Here is a 25539-nt window from a genome sequence, read left to right on the forward strand (position 1 = left end):
TTCCCTTTCCTATATGCAAACCCTCAAATACACTCCTCCCATCTATCCTTCTAATTCATTGCCTCTTATTTTACTTATTCTTATTATATGCATATATTCCAAAACAAACACTCAGTCCATATAATATTACTTGTATGTCTGTTTTCAGGGCCTTTGATAGCTAGATGTGTTCTTCACTGCATAAAGTGCTATGCAATGTAAGGAGATATCATCCTTGTATCAAGGGAATAGATTCTTCTTGGCTACATAATTATAAAGATTGAAGAAGAAGACAAACACTAGCTTAAAAATAAATCTTTTACTTTAAGAAATTCAGAGGCTACCATTGGTGTTTTTTATTTTTTTATTTTAGCAATTCTGACATGAGCTAGATGGTATCTGAGGGTTGTTTTGATTTGTATTCCCCTGATGGCTAAAGATGTTGATCACTTCCTCATGTGTCTTTCAGCCATTTTAGATTTCTCCACTAAGAATTCTCTATTTAGACCTGTACCCCAGTTTTTAATTGGATTATTTGTTCTTTTGGTGGCTAGCTTCTTGAGTTTTTTGTATATTTTGGAAATCAGTACTCTGTCAGATGTGGGGATAGTGAAGATCTTTTCCAATTCTGTGGGCTGCCCTTTAGTCTTGTTGACTGTGTCCTTGCCTTACAGAAGCTTCTCAGTTTCAGGAGGTCACATTTAATAATTGTCTATCTCAGTTTCTTAGCTACTGGTGTTATGTTCAGGAAGCATTCTCCTGCAACAATTCGTTAGAGGGTACCTCCTACTTTCTCTTCTAAAAGGTTCAGTGTGGCTGGATTTATGTTGAGGTCATTGATCCATTTGGACTTAAGTTTTGTGCATGGCTATAGATATGGATCCATCTGGAGATTTCTACACACCAGCAATCCAATTATTCCTGCACCATATAAGGGTGTGGAGAAAGAGAAACACTCCTCTACTTCTGGTGGGAGTGCCAACTCATATAGCCACTTTGGAAATCAGTGTGGTGGTTCCTCAGGAAAATGAGAATCAGTCTACCACAAGATCCAGAAATTCCACTATTAAGCATATACCCAAAAAAAGATGCACATTCATACAAAAAGGACATCTGTTCAACCATGTTAATGGCAGCATTATTTGTAATATCCAGAACCTGGAAGCAACCTAGATGCTCCTCAGCTGAAGAATGGATAGAAAGAAATGTGGCATATTTGCACAATGGAATACTATTCAGTGCAAAAAAAAAAAAAAAAAAAAAACTAGAATCTTGAAATTCACAGGCAAATTGATGGAACTAGAAGAAACCATTCTGAGTGAGGTTACTAGTCACAAAAAGACAAAAATGGCATGTACTCATTCATATATGGATTTTAGACATAGAGCAAAAGAGTAACAGCCTACAATCCCCACCACCAGAGATGCCAAGAAACAAGGAGAACCCTAAGAGAGACATACATGATCCCCCAGAGAAGGGGAAAGAGACAAGATCTCTTGAGCTAATTTGGAGCATGTAGAGGGTGGAAGGAGCTAGAAGAAAGAGAAGGGGAGAAGAGGAGGGGAGAGGAGGACATGAGAGAGCAGGAAGATCTACTTAGAGGAAGAATGAGAACAAGAAAAGAGATTCCATAATAGAGGGAGCCATTGTAAGTTCAAAGAGAACACTGCCACTAGGGAAATGTACAGAGATCTACATGTTTGACCCCTACTAACAATCTAATCAATAGTGGAGAAGCTACCTTAAATGCCCTTCTCCAATGATGAGATTGATATCTACCTTATATGCCATCATAGAGACTCATCCAGTCCCTTAGAGAAGCAGAAGCAGACACCCACAGCTAAAAACTGAGCTGAACCCTGGAACCCAGTTGCAGAGAGGGAGGAGTGATGAGAAAAGAGGCTAAACCAGGCTGGAGAGACCCACAGAAACAGCTAACCTGAACAAGGAGGAGCTTGCAGACCCCAGACTAATAACTGGGAAACCAGCATAGGACTGTTCCTGACCCCCTTAATGAGGATGTCAGTTTGGAGTTCTGGGCAATCTGTGGGGCCTTTGGTAGTGGATCAGTATTTATCCCCAGGACATGAGTGGACTTTGTGAGCCCTCTCCACACAGAGGGATATTCTCTCTGCATTGACACATGGGAGAGGGTCTAGGCCCTGCACCAAATGATATGACAGACTATGAAGATTCCCAATGAAAGGCCTCGTCCTCCTTAGAGAGCAGATAGGGGTTGGGATAGGGGACTGGGGGGCAGTGGAAGAGGGGAGGTAGAGGGAATTGGTATTGACATGTAAAAGAGGCCTGTCCCCAATTTAAAATTGGTCTAATTACCATTATAAAAAAAGAAAGAAATTCAGAGGCAAGATTTTACACTACCTTGAGGAGTAGGGAACAGTTCTACTGGTGCCCTCCAAGCATTTCACCTTCAATCTCATATTTGATTCATCCATGATGGAGAGCTCAAAGAGTCATGTTTCCTCTTTTGGACAATGCTTAAATGGAACCCTCTGGCCTGGAGGGCTGTTTTCTATATTATATGAATATTTTCTGTCCCATTTCTCACAATGTCATCAATTCCTCAAAAAAAATAGAACTATGAGAAATGCTATAAAACACATATATAAGACATCAGAGCCACAAACCAAGGAGAGATATACATAAACAGATAAAGGGCTGAATACCCAAGTATAATGGAACAGTAACTCTTCCAAACACACTTTTGCCTTTATTAATTCTTCTCACATTTTTTGTAACAGATGAACCATTATGAAGTTCATAATGGCTAGATTATTTTTACAAATTCCTTAGTGCCTCAGAGTAATATACTATAAGCATATTACTACTTTTGTTTAACCTGTAGTGTGACCAGTATACTGAACCAAAGACCTTACTCAACAGCAATGAAAAAATAATGTAGATATATTGGATAGACTCTGATAGAATGAGCAGCATATGAACAGCTAAACAGCCACTATGTACAGGGGTATTCTTTCATATTCTGTGCCTCCCCTGCTTCATCCCTCCCTCTCTCTCTTCTTGCTTCCTCTTCTCCCCCCCCAATTTTTCTCTACAGAAACTTACTCTAATTCTCAGCTTTCAGCTCACTGATACTCAAAATAATCTGGTTCCATGTATTGAGCTGTATTTTAGGGACCCAAAAAATAGCACTTCAAAGTGAACTATGCCATGAAACTTAAAAAAAAAAGAACCACAGGCATTTTAGTGAGCACAGAAATTTTCTTCCCCAAAATTTAGGCAAAGACAACAGAAAATCCTGCCAGATTAATAGTTATCATGATAAAGAACTGAGGCCATCACAGACACTGAGATATTTTCATTGGTTTGGATTTCAAAGGTGGCTTGAAGACTTTACATTCTTAGGCAAGAAATCACCATACTTCTGAGAAAATGTGATTGAAGCAAATAAGCAAATATCAGACATGAACTGCACCCTGCAGCCATTTAGTCCCAAATAAACACACAGAGGTTATATTAATTATAAACTGTTTGGCCTCTGGTACAGGTATCTTATCGGCTAGCTCTCTTTTAATTAGTAACCAATTGTTATTAATCTGTGTATCTCTACATTGTCTTAGCTTACCTGTGATGCCTGTATCTTTTGCTTCCTCCATGGCATGTCTCTAACTACAACTCCTGCCTTTTTCTATCCCTGTTTTTATTCCCACCTGGCTAAATCCTGCCTGTCCATTAGCCAAGACAGCTTTATTCATCAGTCAATAAGTAAAACATCTATTCACAGTATACAAAAGGACATCAGCCATCAGTAACTGATAGAGAGTAAAGGTAGATCAGGTTGAAAACACGATAGAGGTCTGTCACTTATGCAAGGTGTGAGCCCTACCATAGTGTGAGCTCAGAACTCATCCTTCAAATCCAGTGGACTAAATTTGCCTTCAGTTAAATAAAGGACTCTCAATTTGTTATATGAATGAATGATTTTATTTTATTTTTATGCCTTAGAAACCTGGAGGTGAATACTAATTGGAGGGCATGTAGAAAGTAATGGGAAGGGAAGGACAGGAAACCATACTTAGCTTATATTATGTGAGAAAGTATCTGTTTTCACTTAAATGATAAAAATATTCCAATACATATTAAAATTAGCTGAGCAAAAGGAAAGTCAAATCATAAATATATCTGAAAGATTAAATCCATAGCAGAGTATTAAAAGCAAATGAGAGAACAGGTACTGTGTGGACATATGGTGAGCCATGGCTCGGCTTTGGTCTCCTCACTTAAAATACCAATTGCTGTCTATGAAGCACTCTTCTCCATCAGGCAACATCAGCAACCACAGTTACTGCAGGACTTGGTCCTGTCAGATGACATCAGAGTTTGCTGTGGGTGCTGAACATGACTCTGATGTGCGGATGGAATATTCTTCTCATGTAACCTGAAGACGCATTCCAAGCATAGTATGTGCAGACTTGTAGATATGATTCAGAATCAAACAAAAGTATCATATTTGTTAAAATCTTGTATGTGTGACAACTGTAATAGCAGCCAATTAGAAATAAAAAGGTCTGGCTCTCCTACTGTATCTGAGCTGTAATATAAAGAGTAATTGCAGGAGCAACAGAGTAAAAGTCTAGCTAACAAGCTTCTGCAGGGTGAAGCCTTTATTACTTTGCTTGTGGCAAAGACTCAGGAAGAAATCTGAAAATGAATTCAATGTGTTCTGTGGTTGAATTAATACAACTATATGAAACTATAATTCTACCTCTGGAAGGAAGGGTTCTTCCCTTCACATCCTGTGACATTTTACCAATTTTTCATGTAACTGAAAACTATGATTTTAGGAGAACTTTTAGAGTTCCATATTTGCTGCTACTTCACCCCCAGAAGGCCTTGATTAAAGCAAATAATCTTTACCTGTTGTAAGAACTCATAAAACTTGTAGGGTAGACAGAGGACTTTGAACCGTATCCCATAACATATCTGAAAGCAGGGGCACAATGGTTATTATAAATTGGTTTAAATACAGAGTTTAGGATTGGAAGGTGTTTATTTTCTCTTAAATCCTTTGATTCTAATAACCTCTGTTCCTTCTAATCCACACAGTAATTATATAACTATTGCAGTTTGAATATAATTGGTCCCCATAATCCCATAATCTCATAGGAAGTTGTACTATTAGGAAGTTTGGCTTTGTTGAAGTGGCTATGGCCTTGTTGGAGGAGGTGTACCACTCTGGGGGTGGGCTTCGAGATTTCATATACTCAGGATACCACCCAGTGTATCAGTTGACTTCCAGTTAGCTGCAAGATGTAGCACTCTCAGCTCCAGCACCACATCTGCCATGCTCCCCTTCATGATCACAGGGACTGAAGCTCTGAAACTGTAAGCCAGCCACTCCTCAATTAATTGTTTTATAATAATAGTTGCCATGGCCACGGTGTCTCTTCACAGCCATAGAAACCCTAACTAAGCAGTAGCCATAGTTCCTTTTGGTACTTGGGTAGCATTGTTGTCTTAAAAATATTTTAGTTTGATTAAGAGTGTAAGATTCTAAAAATTTAAATGAAATTCTCAAACTAGAGAGATGGCGTAAACCACATAGTTGCAAACTTGTGCCTCAGATGTCTCATCTAAAACTATTGGAAAACTAATAGTATAATTATGGGAAGAGATTGGCATAAGTCCCAAAAGTTAAAGTTAAGCTTATAATTCATTGATAAAAACATACTTTATTCTTTTGGACCCATGGATTTCTTGAACCCCTTCCCTCCCATTTTATTAGGAATAGATTGTTTTTTTTCATACAATGTATCTTCATTACAGTTTTTATTCTCTTTACACCTCCCAGTTCCACCTCATCTGCCCTCCCATATGGATCCACTCTCTTCCTGCTGTTTCTCATTAGATCATTAAGGCTTCACATAGACAATTCCCAACTTTTGCAGGAAGCACTGTACTGATTTCAATAGTATCTGTGAAAGCTTGCAAGCCCACCAGGAATGGATGAAGGTACCCATAATTCCACATCCTAGCTAACATGAGCTATCACTTGTGTTATTGATCTTAGCCATTCTGACAGGTGTAAAATAGAAAATTAAAGTAGTATTGGTTTGCATTTCCTTGATGGCTAAGGATGCTAACTATTTCTTTAAAGACTTCTCAGCCATTTGAGTTTCCTATATTGAAGTTTCAATCTGTACCACATTTTAAAATTGGATTGTTGTTTGTGTCTATTTCTTGTTTCTTTCATGTATTTTCGACATTATCCCTCTTTCGGATATGAAGTTAGTGAAGATATTTTCCCATTCTTTAGGCTACCATTTTGTCCTATTAAGAGTGTAATTTTCCTTTTAGACACTTTTCAGTTTCATGAGGTCCCATTTATAATTGTATATCTTACAGTCTGCTCTAATGGTGTCCTGTTCAGGAAGTTGTTTAATCTGTGAGTGTGTTTAGGGCTGTTTCCCAACTTCTCTTCTATTAGGTTAAGTGCAACAAGCTTTATGTTGATATCTTTGGTACATTTGGAGTTGAGTTTTATATATAGTGATAAGAATAGATCTATTTGAGCCAGGCGTTGGTTGCCCACACCTTTAATCCCAACACTCTGGAGGCAGAAGCCAGCAGATCTCTGTGAGTTTGAGACCAGCCTGGTCTATAAGAGCTAGTTCCAGGACAGCCTCCAAAGCCACAGATTAAACCCTGTCTCAAAAAACCAAAAAGAATAAAACAAAACAAAACAAAACAAAAGAATAGAACTATTTGAATTTTTCTGCCTGCAACCATCCAGTTTGACCATCTCCATCTGTTAAAGATGCTGCCCCCACCCCCCAACTGTATTTGTGGTTTCTTTGTCAAAAAATAGGTATCTGAATGTATGTGGATTTATGTTCCCACTGTCAATTCAATTCCTTTAACAGACGTGTCTCATTTGTATCAATATCATGTTGTTTCTATAGCTTTTGCATTGTAATACCAAAATTGAAATCAGGAATGGAAAAACCACTAGCAATTTAAATTTTTCAGGAATGGTTTATCTTATTGATTTAATAAAGTGAACCATTCCTGTAGCTCTAGGATGAATTCAACTTGATGATGGTGAATGATCTTTCTGAACTGTGTGGTTTAGTTTGCAAGTATTTTTTTTTCTCATTTTTAAATTAGAGGGAGCAATTATAGGTTTAAAGAGAAATCTGACAGTAGGGTAATTGCCAGATATCTACAAGCATGATGGCAACTAACAATCTAAGCAATAGTGGAAAGGCTACCTTAAATGCTCTTCTCCAATAATGAGATTGATTACTACCTTATATGCCATCTTAGAACCTTCATCCAGTGGCTAATGGAAGCAGAGGGAGACACCCACAGCTAATCACTTAACTGAACTCCTGGAAAGGGAGTGACGAGCAAAAGTGTCAAGAACAGGCTGGTGAAACCCACAGAAACAACTGACCTGAGCAAGGGGGAGCTCATGGACCCCAGATTGATAGCTGGGAAACCAGCATGGGACTGACCCAGACCCCTTGAACGTGGGTGTAAGTGAGGAGGCCTCCGCAATCTATGGGGACTCTGGTAGTGGATCAGTATTTATCACTAGTATATGAATGGACTTTGGGAGCCCATTCCACACAGAGGGATATTCTCTCAGCCTAGACACATGGGGGAGGGCCTAGGCCCTGCTCCAAATGAATGACAGACTTTGAAGATCCCCATGGAAGGCCTTACCTTCCCTGGGAGCAGAAAAGGGATGGGATAGGAGGTTAATGGGGGGCAGGCGAGGAGGGGAAGGAGAGGAAACTGGGATTGACATGTAAAACAAGCTTGCTTCTAATTTAAACAAAAAAATAGAAAAAAATTATTGATTTAAGTGTTTTTTTTGTTGTTGTTGTTGTTGTTTTTTTCCCATAGGAACCACAGTTCATCCTCTCTCCCGTCCTCCAGTCCCCTCCTCCACCCCCACTTAACCCACCATCCACTCCTAATTAAGGGTATTATTGACTCTCCCTGGGATTTGGGCATATCAAATTGAGGCAGGACCAATCCCCTCTGCCCAATCAGAGCTGAGCCCAGTATCCATCCCTCCATAGGCAGCTGGACCAGTTTGGCAAGTATTCTAGTGAGTAATTCTGCATCTATCTTCATAAAACTGTTCTCTAGTTATCTTCCTCTGTTCAGTCTTTGTGTGGTTTGGGCATCAGGATAACTTCGGCCTCATGAAATATGTTCAGTAGTTTTCTTTATGATTCTATTTTGTGGAATATTTTGAGCAGTATTGGCTTTAACACTTCTTTAAAAGTTTGGGAGAATTCTGCACTTAACCTGTATGGACCTGGGCTTTTTTTGTTTCTGAAGTTTTAATGACTCCTAATCACTAGAAGCTATAGGTCTTTATAAATTGTTTATCTGATCTTGATTTAACTTGGGTAAGTGGAATCTATTGAGAAAATTACGCATTTCTTTTAGATAACCCAATTTGGTTTCGTTTAGGTTTTTAAAGTATGTCCTTATGATTCTCTAGATTTCCTGGATGTCTTCTGTAAAGTTGCCATTTATTTACGATTTGGTTAATTTGGATGTTCTCTCTCCATCTTTTAGTTAATTTGGATAAGGAATTGCCAATCTTATTCATTTTTTTTTCAAAGCAACACCTCTTTGTATCATTGATTCTTTGTATTGTTCTCCTTGTTTCTATTATATCAACTTCAGCCCTTAGTTTGATTTTGTTCTTTCTATATATTCCTTTTGGGTGTGATTTAGAGTTTTCAGGTGTACAATTAAGTTGCTAGTAAGGACTCCGAAGTTTTTTGTTTGTTTGTTTTTACAGGTACTTTTGTTATGAACTTGCCTCATAGACCCACCTTATTGTGTCCTATGAGTTTTAATATATTGGGTATTCGTTTTTCATTCCATTCTAGAATTTTTTTCTTTTTTTCTATTTTTTAAATTAGAAACAACTTGTTTTACATGTCAATTCCAGTTCCCTCTTTCTCCCCTCATCCCCTGCCCCTACTAACCTTCTTTCCCTTTCTCTTTCTGCTCCCCAGGGAGGTTGAGGCCTTCCATGGGGGGGATCATGAAAGTCTGTCATATCACTTGAAGCAATACCTAACACCCCCCCACCATGGGTCTAGCCTGAGGGAGTATCTGTCTAAGTGGAATGAACTACCAAATTCCATTCTTATGGTAGGGATAAATACTGATATACTACGAGAATCACCCTAGATTAACCAGACCTCCAAACTGACATCCACATTCAAGGGAGTCTGCAATAGTCCCATGCTGGCATCCCAGCTATCAGTCTAGGTTAAAGGAGCTCCCCCTTGTTCAGGTCAGCTGTTTCTGTGGGTTTCAAAAGGCTAGTCTTGGCCCCTTTTCTCATCACTCCTCCCTCTCTGCAACTGGATTCCAGGGTTCAGCTCAGTATTAATTGTGGCTTCATCCAGTGGCTGCTTCCATCAGCCACTGGATGAAGACTCCAGGATGGCATATCAGATAGTCATCAGTCTCATAATCAGAGAAGGTAATTTAAGGTAGCCTCTCCACTATTGCTTAGATTCTTAGTTGGGTGATTCGTGTAGATCTCTGGATATTTCCCTTGTGCCAGAGTTCTCTTTAAACATATAATGACTCTCTCTATTATGGTATCTCTTCTCTTGCTCTCCTGTATTCTTTCCATGACTCAATCTTCCTGCTCCCTCTTGTCCTCCTCTCCCCTTCTCTTCTCCCCTTCTCTTTCTCCTAGCTCACCGTCCCCTCCCCCCATGCTCCCACATTGCTCAGGAGATCTTGTCCCTATTCCCTTCTCCAGGGACCATGTATATCTCTCTTAGGTTTCTCCTTGTTTCCTAGCTTCTTTGGCAGTGTGGATTATAGGCTGCTACTCCATTTGCTCTATGTCTAAAATCCATATATGAGTGACTACATACCATGTTTTTCTTTTTGTAACTGGGTTACCTTGCTCAGGATGGTTTCTTCTAGTTCCATCAATTTGACTGTGAATTTCAAGATTCCATTATTTTGCTTTGTTTTGTTTTTTCACTGAGTAGTACTCCACTGTGTAAATGTATCACATTTTATCTAACCCTTCTTCAACTGAGGGGCATCTAGATTGCTTCCAGGTTCTGGCTATTACAAATAATGATGCTATGAACATAGTTGAGAACCTCTGAGAAGAGAAAGTGGGATGTACCCTTGAATGAATTGGTATAGGAGACTGCTTAATGAACATAACAACAGTAACATAGACACTGAGATGGACAATTAATAAACAGGACCTCCCGAAACTGAGAAGCTTCTGTAAGGCAAAGGACACAGCCAACAAGACAAAAGGGCAGCCCACATAATGGGAAAAGATACTCACCAACCCCACAACAGTCAGAGGGATGATCTCCAAAATTTACAAAGAACTCAAGAAGCTAGTCTCCAAAACACCAAATAATCGAGTTCAAAAGTGAGGTACAGAACTAAATTGAGAATTCTCAATAGAGGAGTCCAAAATGGCTAGTAGACATTCAAGAAAGTGCTCAACATTTTTAGCCATCAGGGAAATGGAAATCAATACAACTCTGAAATACAATCTCACTCCTGTCAGAATAGCAAATGTCAAAAAACACTAATAGCAGTTTATGCTGAAGAGGATGTGGAGAAATGGAAACACTCCCACACTGCTAGTGGGAGTGCCAACTCATACAGCCACTTTGGAAATCAGTATGGAGATTCCTCAGGAAAATGGGAATCAGTCTACCACAAGATCCAACAATTCCACTCCAAGAATATACCAAAAGATGCACATTCATACAACAATGTTTTTCTTCATTTCTGTCTTGAATTAGTTTTATTCAGCAGAGAACTGCTCAGTTTCCATGAGTTTGTAAGTTTTCTGTTGTTTCTTCTATTGTTAATATTCACCTTATTCCATCATGGTCTGAAAGGATGCAGGGAGTTATTTTACTTTTCATTTTTTTCTGTTGAGACTTGCTTTGAGAGCAAGCATGTTATCAATTTAGGAGTAACTTCATTAGGTGCAGAGAAAAAGATACATTTTTGTGTTTGTGTGAAATTTCCCGTAAATATATTAGGCCCATTATGTTTATAACATCTGTTAGCTCCAGCATTATTTCTCTGTTTAGTGTTTGTCCGGATGACCTGTTTATTGTTGAAAGGTTGTATTGAAGTCTCCCCCTATCATTGTGTTAAATTCAATTCATGATTTAAGATGCAGTAGTGGTTTTCTTTTTTCTTCAAACTTGGATGGCCTCAAATTTGGGCATAGATATTCAAATTTGAAATGTCATCTTGGTTGATTTTTTCTTTGATGAGTGTGTGTGTCCTTTTCTAAGGCATCCCTGGATTTATTTTAGGGATTTAGCTGTTTGCTGTTTTTGTTTTTGTTCATTTTCTTCTGTTTCTTTTTGTTTACCAGGAATTTTAAAAAAGGATTTATTCATTTCCTCTTTAATGATTTCTATAATGTTTGTACAGGCTGTTTTAAGGTCTTTCACTTATGCTTATGTCATGTGCTTCTCCCTACTAGGGTAAGGCTTCTGGACTGTATTGGAGACACATTTCCTTGGTTCTTATTCATTGTGTTTTTATGCTGGCTTTAGGAATCTGGGATTGGGATGATTATAGGTTAGGTGAAGGTTTCTCAGGTTTTTTGTTTTTGTTTTGAATTGTTGTTTGTGGGGTTTTACTTTTTTTATTCTTTGCTGGTTTTTTTTGTTTGTTTGCTTTTTTTGGTAGATGTTTTGCTCTTTGGTTTCTGTTTCGTTTCTGGATTTTATGACAGTGTGATGGTTGTTTGTTGACTTTTAGGAAATTGTCTGTGAATCTGATAGGTCTGGGTACTGGGGTTCCAGGTAAAATGAGTTTCTGGGTATTAGGAGCTGACATTTAGAGATTAGGCTAGGACTCTGAAGGCTTTTATGGGAAGGAGGAGAGCAGAATGTTTAACCATCATCTGCTGAATTAGTCTCCTTGGAATGAAGGTAAGTAGTGAAGAAAGATCACCTCAGAAGGTTTGCTGTTGCACTGGGAGTGAGACAGAGGGATTGCATCTCAAAGAACAGAATGGGAAGCAATATCTGCACATAGCCTATTGAGAAGGAGTGGCCTTTTGCTTAGCAGGGGTAAGTGCTGAATTTGGGGGTTGGGATAAATCAACAAGTGGGAGGAGCCAGTTTAGGAGGGGAAGAGCTGGTGGATATGTAGAAGATGGTGGCAATGAATAGGGATGGCTATTGCAGATGTCTGTTGTAGAGCTGGGAGTGAGACTGGAGGAACAGAGGGAGTGATAAAGATTTACAGGCAGCTTGCTTGGTTCCCTGGCAGGAGTCAAAACTGATACTCCATTATTTGGTAAAGACCACATTCTTTAAATTAGAAAAGGGACATGCAAGTAGTCACGTTCTTCATTGAATGACCACAGAATTCTTCATCCTGACAGTCATTAGGTAACTATAAATAGCAATGGCAAAATATGAAGACTCCATGTTTATATATTATACAATAAAATATTAGTAGAATAATATACATACCATAATTATGTTCTGGAAAAGAAATTCGACCACTCTTCAGGTTTTATTTCTGACAGAGATAAACACCTTTGTCCAATAGTACACTTGCTGTTTGCAAGGATAGGTATAACCTGATGTAGCGAATTCTACAGCTGAAAATTGTTTATATTAGATAGAACAGACTCATCGAATGAAACATATATTTTGTTGTGAACCTTAGCTTTTAGTGGCTTAGCCATCTATCTCTACAGCCCTCATTAGAACAGAAGGTATTATATACCATGAAGCTGTAGTTACAGATAATTGTAGTCTACCATGCATGTTCTGGGTTTCAAATCCAGACTCTCTGCAAAATGTGTAGCCCAAAAAATAAAAGACCCAGAGATTGATATTGCAGTTCAAGCTTCAAACTGAAGATCAGAAAAGCAAAGCAGCTGGCCACTATCTCTTCCCTCTACCTCAGACTGAAAGGCCATCCTGGCTCTAATAAACCTTAGACTGCAATCCCAGAATGCTATCCTCTCCTCAAGGTAGCTTGAGAATCCTGAGACTGACTTCTGAAGATCTTGCTCCTGTCTAGTCCTGTGATTAAAGGTGTGAGCTCTGTTATTCTTTTAGACTGATTCAGTCTTATGTAGCCCTGGGTGGCCTTGAAGTCAGAAAGATCCATCTGCCTTCTTCTCCTGAGTCCTGGGATTAAAGTTGTGCATCACCATTGCCTGATCTCTATAGCTTGAGGCTTACTTTGCTTTCTGAATCCTCAGGCAAGCGTTAATCAATCATAATTAATATATCACCACACAAGCACAATGCTCTTAAGCACTCACTGAGCAATCTTTCTAGCATGTACAATTGATTCAACATTTAAGGTTGAAGATTATTAGAGTTGATGTTCTGAAGTTGCAATCATTATTAAAATTCTAAAAATTAAGTGAAAAGAGAATTAATAAGAGTCTTAATAAAATTTTATAAACAGTTTGGTTGGTCATAAAGAAGGTTCCTAGACTGTATTACGTAAACTGATGGTTCTTCAGAGTGATTATCTTAAACAGAGACAGGTCAATGCTGTAATCAAAGGAAAGCAGACCACAAAACTCCAAGAATGTGGAAATTTAATTCATAGGTAAGTAGAGCCGAAGGCTCAGAAATATGTGGAACATCTGGGAGTTCAGAAAAATAGCATGAAGCAGGGGGAATATGTAATTAGACACACTAATAGAATTAGTGAAAGCAAAAGTAGAAAGCTTTCATTACTGTGAGATATTAGTTACAAATTCCTGAGGATGAAGTAAATGAGTTTTATAGTTCAAAGGCATTATGATATGGGCACCCCTACACACACATTCTCATGTTTAAGTAGATACAAATGTGAGACTACTTGGTTTTTAATAAAAAAGAATATCCATCAAGAACTCTGTGAGTATTACATAAGGAGAAGAAGATCTGACTACAACATTTTATCTTCCTCCCCATAGAGATGTATTTTCTCCAACATCTACTTTTCTAAGTGTTTTCACACTTGCTTTGCAAAATCCAAGCATAGTCAAATCTATTTTATTGCCATGGAAACTTTTGGCATCCTTTCACATTCTCACAGCTGTATTAGGCAAGACTGGTGAGAGGGGCATCTCACAGAGAAACTATGACCTGCCATATCTAAATTGCCTGCCAGCATTACTATTACCTTGTTCTATGACTTGGGACAGAATTTTTAGCTTTTCGATGGGTGGCTTACCTTAAAAGAGAAGATAAATAAAACACAAATGGTTTGCTTATGTGATTGTATATATGGAAAGTTGTGGTGTGTGTGTGTGTGTGTGTGTGTGTGTGTGTGTGTGTGTGTGCGCGCGCGCGCGCGCGCGCGCGCGCGCGAGCGCGAGCACTGTCTATTTTCCTGTCTGTCTGTCTGTCTGTGTTATGACTGTGAGTCTTACTGTACTAGAAATCAGCTTTGATCTTTTAAATACTTTTATCATTTTTGCCATTTTAGCATGCTGTGATCTGACTTCAAATTAGGGGAAATACAGGCAAGAGGCAATAATCTGACTAGTTAACTCGGACTTTTTTTGGTAATTTTAAATTTTTTACTGCTTTAATTTTTTAAAGGGATGTTTTGCTGCATGTATGTATGTATGTATGTATATGCACCACTTGTGTACCTGGTAACCACTGTGTTCAGAGGAGGCTATTGGACACACTCTGTAACTGGAGTTACAGAAAATCTAAGGCCACAGACTGATGTCTGGACCTCTTTAAAAGATGACTATTATCAGATGTAAAAGAAATGGACTTCACTGTGCAGGTTAGAAAGAATTCATAAGTGGATATCTTGCTTATACCAATAAAGCTGTCTTGAAGATCGGAGAATGGAGCTTGTTTGCCACAAGATAACCATAGTGTTGAGGAGGTCTGTACATGCAAACAGGAAGTGAGATGGCTGGGTGTAGAGAGGATATAAGTGGAAAGAAACAGGAACTCACTCTCTTTTCCAAGGAAAGCTAAGGAGGTAAAGGTGACTTTGGCTTGCTCCTTCTCTCTGATATCTCAGCATTTTCCTCTTTATCCTACTTGAGTTTTTATTATTTAGATGAATTAAGAACTCATTTTACAGCTACCATTTCTTGGGATTATTATCTAATGCCCAAGTGGGAAAATATAAAACAGAAATGGCAGAGTTGGCTCAAAGATCATGTAGTTATATCTAACTGGACAACTTGCAAGGGTTGTTCTCTTCTTTTACCATGTGTGTCTTGTTCATCTTTACCTGCTGAACCACCTTATAGACCCATTGACTGCACAGGGGCCATGAAGCTAATTGTATAAGCCCATAGGTTGTGGTCACAATCCCAAAGTAGCCAGTGTAAGGCCTTGGAACCTTTCCTTAATTTTCTTCCAGTGTTTGCTTCCCATGGAACAGAAGACAAATTGGAATAATAATGAAAAGAGAGCCTACTGCTATGTAAAAACAAAAGGATGTGACTGAGTAGATACAGAAAAACGCCCAGGAAACAGAAATAACTACTATGAGCTGATGATGAGAAATCTTTGGGATCAAAATGAAATGCAAAGCAACCACACTAGAAAAGAATTCATGGAGCAGTTTTAAAAAAAATAGACATGAAGCATGAATTTTTCATTACCTTTGAAAGCTGCAATATAGATTTGTAGCAAATGAAGCATATTGTGACAATTTTAGTATCTTTCAAATACCCAAGTACTGAAAGGTTTCATTTATTTTTGTGGGAAAAATGATGAACTTACAAAAAACTGTTCTGTGAACAATTAAATTCCAGACATGTCTAAAACATTCTACCTGCATAACCAGTGGGGTTGGGGCCATCATTAGACCACACGAGTCCTCAGATGCATTGTCCATTGAAGGTTGCTTTCTCTCTAGGTTGTTGCAAGCATCACTTGGAAGTTGTTTTCGTATGTCTCACTTTGGATCCTCAGAGTTTTCTTTATTGGGTATTCAAGTACATTTCGATAGAGAAGGTACCAGGAACAATGCTTACTAGAAGGTAAGTCTATGTGTCCTTCATGTAGGAAAGCCTCTTCATTCTACCTTACATGATAGCTATTAGCTGCCATAGGCTAAGCATGCTACAGTGCTGCCTCCCCACTATATGCAGATGGGATTGCTTTTGGACCTGTTCTCTGACATTCTCTCTTCTGTCTCTTGGTTTTTGGTTAGTAATCTCTGGGAAACTCCATACTTATTTTTGCGCTTTCTGTTGAGTTTGTCATATCTGCTATGTTTATAGAGCCCCAAGCGCTCATTTTTTTCTCTTAATGCTATTTTAATGCCTGCCCCACAACATGGTCTTACCTCATAGCTGCAATTCTCCTCTCTTATAATACTGATTTTCTCCATGCCCATCTATCTCTTTGTGAAATTTCACATTGCCATTCTTGGGGACTTAGTTATCTTTCTTCAATCTAGAGATGTTTCTCAATGCTTTATACTTCTTAGTCGACAACTGATACATAAGATTGGGGATTGAAAATTTAGCTATAAGCTGCATGCTGCATATGAGGGTTGGCAATTCTGGCATTTTGACAGGTGATACATTTATGAGGGTAAAATATCACTGTACATATCTTGGGCTCTTTTTCTTGGACTTATTGGTTCCACAGCATAGAAATAAAAGTTTACCTAGGACACATTACATGCCAATCAGAGTTTTAAGTCATTATATACTGATTTTTGTGTAATTAAATACTTCATGATAAAAAAAAAAATCTCCACAGCATCAACCTGTCCTGGAAGCCATGTTTGTAAATTGGGGATAAAGTTAATTGCTTTGTATCTCTTACAATGATAAACTCCCTGAGAACGAGAAAATAATACTAGGATACCATTAGCTTATTTATAGCATTATGTGCAGAAGATAACTCTTCATTCCTAGGAATCATGCACATGAGTTATAACAATGAAGAGACTCATTGACCAATTCATACCAAGGAGAGAAATCCAAATACTTACTGAGAAGACAGTAACAAGGTGGGAGGAACATTGGCTATGTCTCCTTTGATAGGTCTCCAGGCTTGCTTCAAATAAAATACACTTAATTATCTTTCCAGTCAGCAATCATCCAGAATAAGATATTGCAACAGTCCCCTGTACCTCCATGTCACTTAGAGTGTAGTAGTGAATTTGCTGTTGTGAATTCCATTGAACAACACCAGCAGAGGGGACCATGACTCACCTGTCCCAGGATGCTCATAACAAGGCTTCCTTTTCTCTTACAGTCACATTCTTCTCAACAGAATTTCAGATTATTCAAAGTTTCAATAGAGTCCTCTGGAGGATTAAAATAGGAAGAAAAGAACAAATAAGTAAACAAATGGAAGCCTAGACTGACCCTTGAGAAAAAGTTAAATGTATTTTTGTGACTGGAACTTCTGAACACTAGGTTTCTATAGTATGAATAGTATTCTGTGATCTGTGATGGGATGTTCAGGGATGGCAGTTTAGGTCAGTCAAGAGCATAGCAAACAATGGAAACAATGATCATGATTCAAGAGTAAAGTGGTATTTTATTCAATATTTTTATTCAATTTTTATCCTAATGCTATAAATAAGGATGTAAATTAAAACAAGTACCTAAGCTAAAGTCTCAGGTCTTAATGACTTAATGGCATCTTGGCTCTTCCCATATCTGATTCACCCTACTTCTCTTAAACACTGTAACCTAAAGGCTACATTGGGAGAAAGGAGGCTACAATTACATCCTTCAGTACAGAGAAGGATTTTTCACTTCATCTCTGTTTTTCATGAAGTTTGCTGCCTTCTCAGCACTTAGTGTAATTTTTTAAGCTCAACTTGTTCACAGACTTTAGTTTTAAAGAACATATACCTCTAAAGCTTCAAGAAGAGTACAGAGAGTTTATATATGATGCTTGCAAGGGAAGGAGAACTTGAACTGCAAGTTTGAATCAGCACATTTTCACCATTGTCATCCTTTCAAGTGGAGCCTGGGGCCTGGACTCATAAGATCTCACACTTGTGTTTGTACAGCACACACGGTTTCACAGTGTTCATCGCTGTCAATATAGAGTATAAATTCTTGGAGAATACATATGTTAAGGTGGATGAAATAATTCCACTTGCTTCTTTGATTTACAGTTTCCCCATTTTTTTTCTTGCAATCTCATTTCCCTGCTTGGGTATTTAGGGTTTTGTTGGTATTTGCTTATTTTGTTGTTGTTGTTTTTCTTCTGTTGCTGTTACTTTGTTTTGTTTGTCCTTCACAATTTTAATGGGTATCAGTTGAAAGCCATAGGCAAGTGTTAAATCAACTTATGTCAAACTAGAAATTGTGAATGCTTTCTTCATTCAGAAAACACATACCTCAGAATGGCTACATTTCCAAGGTTAGTGATGAAACTTATCTTACGTGTTTTATGCAATCACACTTAGAATTTAGATGTAAGAATTATTTGTTCAGAGGTCCCCTGTGTACCAAGCAATTTGATACCTTTCACTTGTTAAGTTGTTCATCCAATAAATAGTTACAGGTGAAGCTCTAGACATAGATTCTAATAGGCAGGTTTGCTTTCAGGGGCATGTGGCAATGCCTGAGGACCCGCTGTTTGTAATAGGAAGTGAGGGAGGATTACTGACATCTAGTGGGTGTGGGTTTGAGAAGCTGCTGCTGAACAATCCACAGCACACAGTAGATGCTACATCAAAGGATTAGCTAGCTAAAATGTCAATAGCATCAAGGTTGATATGCTCTACAATAAACGGTTCTGAAAACGACACTGGACTTAAATAACAGAGTAGATTTCCTACATTGCATGCCTTCGGCTTCTCTGATATTTGGTCTCAGATTCCTTTGATTTTTTTGTGATAAGGTGAGCTTTGGTTGCTTTGTTATTAGCTCGCTGCTTTTTAGAATGCTTTGGCCTACACAAAGGACACTTGGTTTTATCTCTCATTGCTCACAGTGCTCAGAGTAGATTAGGGCCACATCCTTCCATATTTAGAGACCTGCTACAGCAGCTACAGGGAGAAGGCACAGCCTGCAAGGAATGGTGACTTAACTGTGATGAGATTTCTATTCACAGACAAAAGAGGAAGTGGTTTGTTCCCCTAGAGCAAGGTCAAGAGGGTATGGATGCCTGTACTATCTTGTGTGAATTAAAAACCTGCTTTCATTAGGCCATAAACTTAAAATAGACTATATAACTGAGGGGTTATAAAGTTAATATTCTTCCTGAAGAATATCTCCAAGGAAAAATGTTTATTTGGGAAAACAAACATGCCACTGTGTCAGTCATAAAGATTTATTGCATGAAGGAATTGTTATACCAGAGACCATATACTGTAACATAATTCATCTGCCATAGAATTGTATACCTATCTTCAAATATAAGGAAAAATATCATAGCTCAGTTAAAAAAAAATTGGTATCATTTTCAAGTAGAGTTAGAATTTATTTTTTACATTATTCTTAGTTTTAATGTTGAAAAGAAAAATTGTTTTATTTTTATGTGTAAAATCAGATGATAATTCATTTCTGACTAGGTGTTTCTTATCTCCTGCCCTAACAATCTCTCCCTTCCATTTTATCTGTGGTCACAAAGGCTTCTAAGAAGCCTGAATTGTTTCATGTTATGACCTTGAGGTTCTGAGTCCTCCTCAGAAGACTGACTCTCTCTCTCTCTCTCTCTCTCTCTCTCTCTCTCTCTCTCCTCTCTCTCTCTTCTCTCTCTCTCCTCTCTCTCTCTCACTCTCTCCTCTCTCTCTCCTCTCTCTCTATCTCTTCTCTCTCCTCTCCTCTCCTCTCCTCTCTCCTCTCTCTCTCTGTGTTGGGGGCTATATGAATGTGTTTCTATACTGGGGATAGTAAAAGCAATATAATCATTTTCTTTTAATTTATTTATTATTTATTTTTAATTCAAAACAAGCTTCTTTTACATGTCAATCCCAGTTCTCTTTTCCTCTCCTCCTACTCTGCCCTCCCAGACCCCCTATCCTAAGACCTTTCTGCGCCCCAAGGAGGGTGAGGCCTTCCATGGGGGAATCTTCAAAGTCTGTCATACCATTTGGAGCATGGCCTAGACCCTCCCAGTGTGTCTAGGCTGAGAGTGTATCCCTCTATGTGGATTGGGCTCCCAAAGTCCATTTATGTGCTAGGGATAAATACTGATTCACTACCAGAAGCCACATAGATTTCCCAGGCTTCCTAACTGACGCCCTCATTTAGGGGGTCTGAAACAGTCTTATGCTGGCTTCCCAGCAATCAGTCTGGATTCCCTGAGTTCCCCCTTGTTCAGGTCAGCTGTTTCTGTGGGTTTCTCCAGCCTGATCTTGGCCCCTTTGCTCATCACTCCTCCCTCTCTGTAACTGGATTCCAGAGTTCAGCTCAGTGTTTAGCTATGGGTCTCTGCTTCTGCTTCCATCAGCTTCTAGGATGGCACATAAGGCAGTCATCAATCTCATTTTGGAGAAGGGCATTTAAGTTAGCCTCTCAACTATTGCTTAAATTTTTAGTTGAGGTCTACCTTTTAGATTTCTGAACATTTCCCTAGTGCCAGATTTCTCTTTAAACCTATAATGGCTCTCTCTATTATGGTATCTATTTTCTTGCTCTCCTCTATTCTTCCCCTGACTCAACCTTCCTGTTCTCTCCTGTCCTCCTTTTCTCTCCTCTTCTCACCTTCTCTTTCTTCTTACTCCCCGCCCCATGCTCCCTATTGTCTCTGGAGATCTTGTCCCTTTCCCCTTCTGCAGGGGACTCAGTATGTCTCTCTTAGGGTCCTCCTTGTTTCCTAGCTTCTCTTGTGGTATGGATTGTAGGCTAGTACTCCTAGGTCTAAAATCCATATATGAGTGAGTGCATACCATGCTTGTCTTTTGTGACTGAGTTACCTCGCTCAGGATGGTTTCTTCTAGTTTCATCCACATTTGAAAAGAAACCACATGTCTCCAATATCTATAAGCAAGTGCTTGGAAAATTTGGTTATTACAATTTTGAGGGTAATTAGGACTATATAGTGAGTTCTAGAACAGCCTGTAGTATAGAATGTGATGTTTCTCAAAACTGAAATGAATAACTTTACAGGATAAATAAATAAACAAATGGGACCTAGTTCAATCAATAAAGTGCTTGCCCTGTGAGCACAAGGACCTGAGTTCAAGTCTAGGAATGCAGTGTCAAGCATGATATTGAGTGCTTGCAACTACAGAGCAGGAGCTCAGAACTTTTTGGTGATGTGTCTAAGTTACTCAGTGAACTCCAAGCCAACGAGTGACCCCAACTGGAAAAATGAGGCTTATGATTTCTGAGGAATGTGCCTGAGGTTTCTTTCTGGCCTTAGTACTCATGCACACACATGCATATGCACCCCACCACAGACCACCTACAGGAGCTCTCATCCATTTTGTCACACATAAAATAATAAACTGGCAAATGAAAAAACAGAAGCCTGAGAATCTAAAATTTTGTCTGTGTTTCCATACTTCTAGGTTTTGAAATAGATGCTTAATAGTTTGGGCAATTATCATAATACTCTAGCCATTTTAAAAATAATATGGTCTCTTTTTAAAAGAAACCTCAATTAATTAGTGCTGTAATTATCTCATTCACATTTTGTTCCATTTCCTAACATAACTAGATAAATTAACATGAAATTACCTTTTACCATCATGTGCAAATTTTTAATCTTTCTCTTTTGAATATATTCCTAAAACTATGACTCTAGAATATAATAAGAAATAGTCCATTTTCTCTCCATAGAGTAACTATTTAAAACAAAATGTAGATATTTAGGCAAAGGACATTATTTTCTTCAAGTTGAACTAGAGAGTTGCCAGGCAAAGCTGGAAATAAGAAAACAGATTGGTAGACACTGATTTAGTTAAGAAAATACTTAGAATTAAACATTTAACTAATTCTGTGGAAAATAAATGGATTTACTGAAACTTTATTTTTTCATAACTCCAGTAATTCCTTTTGTAAAATCTTTCAATATTTTAATGAGCAAGAACAATTTTCTGGTACATACTGTCCATTCCAACAGGGCTGGTTAAAACTCTAGATGAAAATGTTATTTCAACATTCCTTTACATTTAATTATTATTGTCTGTCTTCATCCTTGCATGGTAATGTCTTATTTTAACTTACCTGGACACCCCCTCTTTTTCATGTCCTGTCTGAGGTGACAGCAACACCAATTAACTTAAAATACATGGTGTCTCCAGGTTGACAACTGAACCAATGTTGCATTTGGCTCATTAGTCTGATAGAACTCATGTCTATTCATTCTCCAAGTTTTGTTCAGCATCTGCATTAGTAACTGCTTCATCTAAAAGGGATTCTGGGGTAAGTGCTTTGTAAGGCCTGAGAGAAGCTGCAGAAAAGCTAAGCAAGTTTTCTCAAAGAGAAATCTAAGTTGTGAGCTGAATTTAATGTTATCTGAGAGGCGTGATTCACAGTATATAAGACAGGAAAGTTTCTAGAACTGGTGAGCTGAGCTGGTAGCAAAACTTCACATCCTTCCCAGAATCTTGTAATGAAGAAAAAGGAAGAAAGACTGAATGCACCTCTTAGAAAGTAACAATGTAAAGCTGTGGTGCATGGATGCTGGAGCCAGGCTCCTAGGTTCAGATCCTGAACCTCCTATTTATTAAAATCTGTAACCTCAAGCACATGTCCAACTCACAACTCTCAACGAACTGAAACACAAGATAGTAATGGCATCAACAGTGGAAGTAACTTAGAGGACTAAATGAAATGAATGTACATAAAGTAGAGAGGCATACTGATTCATAGCAGGAGTTGTAGGTTTGCCCCTATTATTATGTCATTTTGAAGGACCTAATATAAGTTGAAGGCATAAAATGCTCAAGGTTCTGGATGATGCCATCTGAACTGAGCAGGCCTTGAAGTAACAACCCGATAAGTGAATCCCAGTGCCAAGCCTGCTTCTGTCAAGGGCTGCATCTTTCAGCAAGCAGATACTCCATGTTCATCCACTGCAAAGTTACAAGCCCTAAGTGTCTTAGAAGCTGCCTTTAACCACATTTGGCTGCTGCAACTTGAATTATTTTTTATTTAAATGATGGCTTTGGGTAGGTTTCTTTGTTCATTTCTTTTCCCAGAGAGCAAATTTGACTAAAATCACACCAAATTTGAAAACACAGGACTGAATTGATTGTTGCTCAAAATCTGTCATCAATTTCTAATACTTGGTTGAGTTACTTATCATTCTGAACAGTTCTAGCACCTTTTATGGTTTTTTGGGGGGAAGGTGGTTAAATTATTTCATTGCATAAAGTGCCTTTCAATTAAGTACTCAATAGGTTACAGTTGTTTTCAATTTGTTTTGTTGGGTTTTCTTTTGGTCTTGTTCTTGTCCTTTCTTCTGATTATACTGAGGACAGTAATAAAGGAATTAATAATGTTAATACACACATATCAATATACTCCCATTGCAATCAACCATTTACTTTAATGGTCAGGGTTATTGCTTAATGAGAATGATAGTTTTTAATGTCTTCTCTTATGCTATCATGAATAGAAATACCTGCATATCCACATATATTTTATGAGCTAAATAGCAGATATACAGTGTCCTCCCAATGCCCCATGATAGCATTGGTTGAAGTTAGTACTATTGTTGCTGTTTGCATATGAGTAGAAGAAACATATTCTATAAAGTCACAGAAGTGGTCAGGAGCAAAAGACCTTATAGTCCTACAGATTCTTCCTTTTTAAGTTAGAAATATTTTGAGGAACACAAGATATACATTTTCTTCAAATTTAATAAACATTATCATTTCCTCATTTATGTATCAGTTTTACATCACAGACAAACACTTAACTTTATATCATCCTTCCCTCAGAGTTATTGTGTATACTCACATCTATGAAATAAGAATGCCATTTGCCTATTCATTCCAAGTAGACTCATTTTGAAAACTTTCCTGAGGAGAACAGTTATCAAGGTTGATGATATTGCACCGTGTCTCACCTCATTTTAAATGAGAGGAAGTTAAGGGGAAGAAAAGAACAGAGGAAATCTTAATATTAGTTGATAGAAAATCAGGAGAGTTGAGTTGTACGACTTCTTTAACTTTAGATCAAATAATGTGTGTTAACTCTCACCAATCTCTCAAGCCAAGTGAGAAAGACTTTAAAGTACCTGCCCAGAAAATATGAACTATATTCTCTCAAGTTCATACACTTTAGCAACTTATGTGTGACTTTTTACTTATAAATGTCTAAAGATTCAGAGTTGTCTGTGCAATCAAAGCAGGCGTAGTAGGGTGATCATATCCAAATCTGTCATTTAGTTCATTTCCTCCTGGCCAGTATAAACAACTTGGAAGTATGTAGAGCTAGAGACATCTAGAAACGAGCATACAAGTGGGTATGTAGACAGGACAAAGGAACAATAAGGTGGCCTTTGAGATGATTAATTCAAGATACGAAGATGGAAGGCTTACAAAGTCAAATTGAACAATGTGTGATCTGTAAGATCACCACAGAAAAAAGTCTCCATTATGATAATCTTCTATACAACCCACCAAATGCCCATCAAGAATCTAGGATTTGGGCTTTTATAAACAACTCCCAAGAGTGAATAGTGTCGTACCAGTGAGTAAATTATTGGTAGAATATCTTCTATGGCCCTCTTGTGTTTGGGTACTAATTTTAAGAAGGCATTTAAAATATTTAATTTTAAGACTCAAGAATAACTGTAAAATGAACATGCAAGATAAATAATATATTTCCTTGCTAACTACAAAGAAAGAGAGCACATTAAAGAAAATGGTATTCCCTAATCTTAAGATTCCTTGGCTGTGAGATGGACTGTCTCCGGGTGTAGCATACCTCTTGTAACTATGGATCAAATTTTCACTACAATTAAGTCTTTGAGCTAGCTTAAGAGTCTCATGCATTCTTCCAGCATCCATACAACTGTGGCAATGTGACTTACTTGATCTTAAGATGAAATCTTGATCATTTAATTCTTAGATACAGAAAAATTTGCTAATCGTTCAAAGCTCTTCTCTCTGGAGTCCACTGGAAATGGAGCTAAACACAATGAGAAGAGATCCAAGGCAGATGAAGAAGTATGATTAATCTACCATGTCAGTTGTCAGTTTCAAAACCTGGGTAAAACATGACAGTACTTCAAATTGGACAATGAATGGAATTTTGACAGGAAGCCAAATTATCATATAATGAATGAAAACTGAAAGATTTTAATGCTTAAGGTTCTCTAAGGAAGCTACAGGATCTATTTAAGATGTCCAATAGGTAAGAAAAAAGGATTTGACATGATGGTAAAAAAAGTGGCTGCAATATAAAAGTGATTATTATTAAATTTATGCCTATTATTTACCTGTTCAATTTATTCTAGGCATTAATTGTATAGTTGTGAGTATAAATACATTCAAAATATCTAAAATCATTAAGTGGTTTATGTGTGTCTCAGGTACAGTCCATTTAATTCTCACAATAACCTAATTATTGTAGTGTATGAATGAGTTAACAGCTAAAACACATGACACTGATACTACAACAAAGTGAACTGGTCTAGT

The sequence above is a fragment of the Cricetulus griseus genome, chromosome 5, assembly GCF_003668045.3.
Source record: "Cricetulus griseus strain 17A/GY chromosome 5, alternate assembly CriGri-PICRH-1.0, whole genome shotgun sequence".
Taxonomy (NCBI): Eukaryota; Metazoa; Chordata; class Mammalia; order Rodentia; family Cricetidae; genus Cricetulus; species Cricetulus griseus.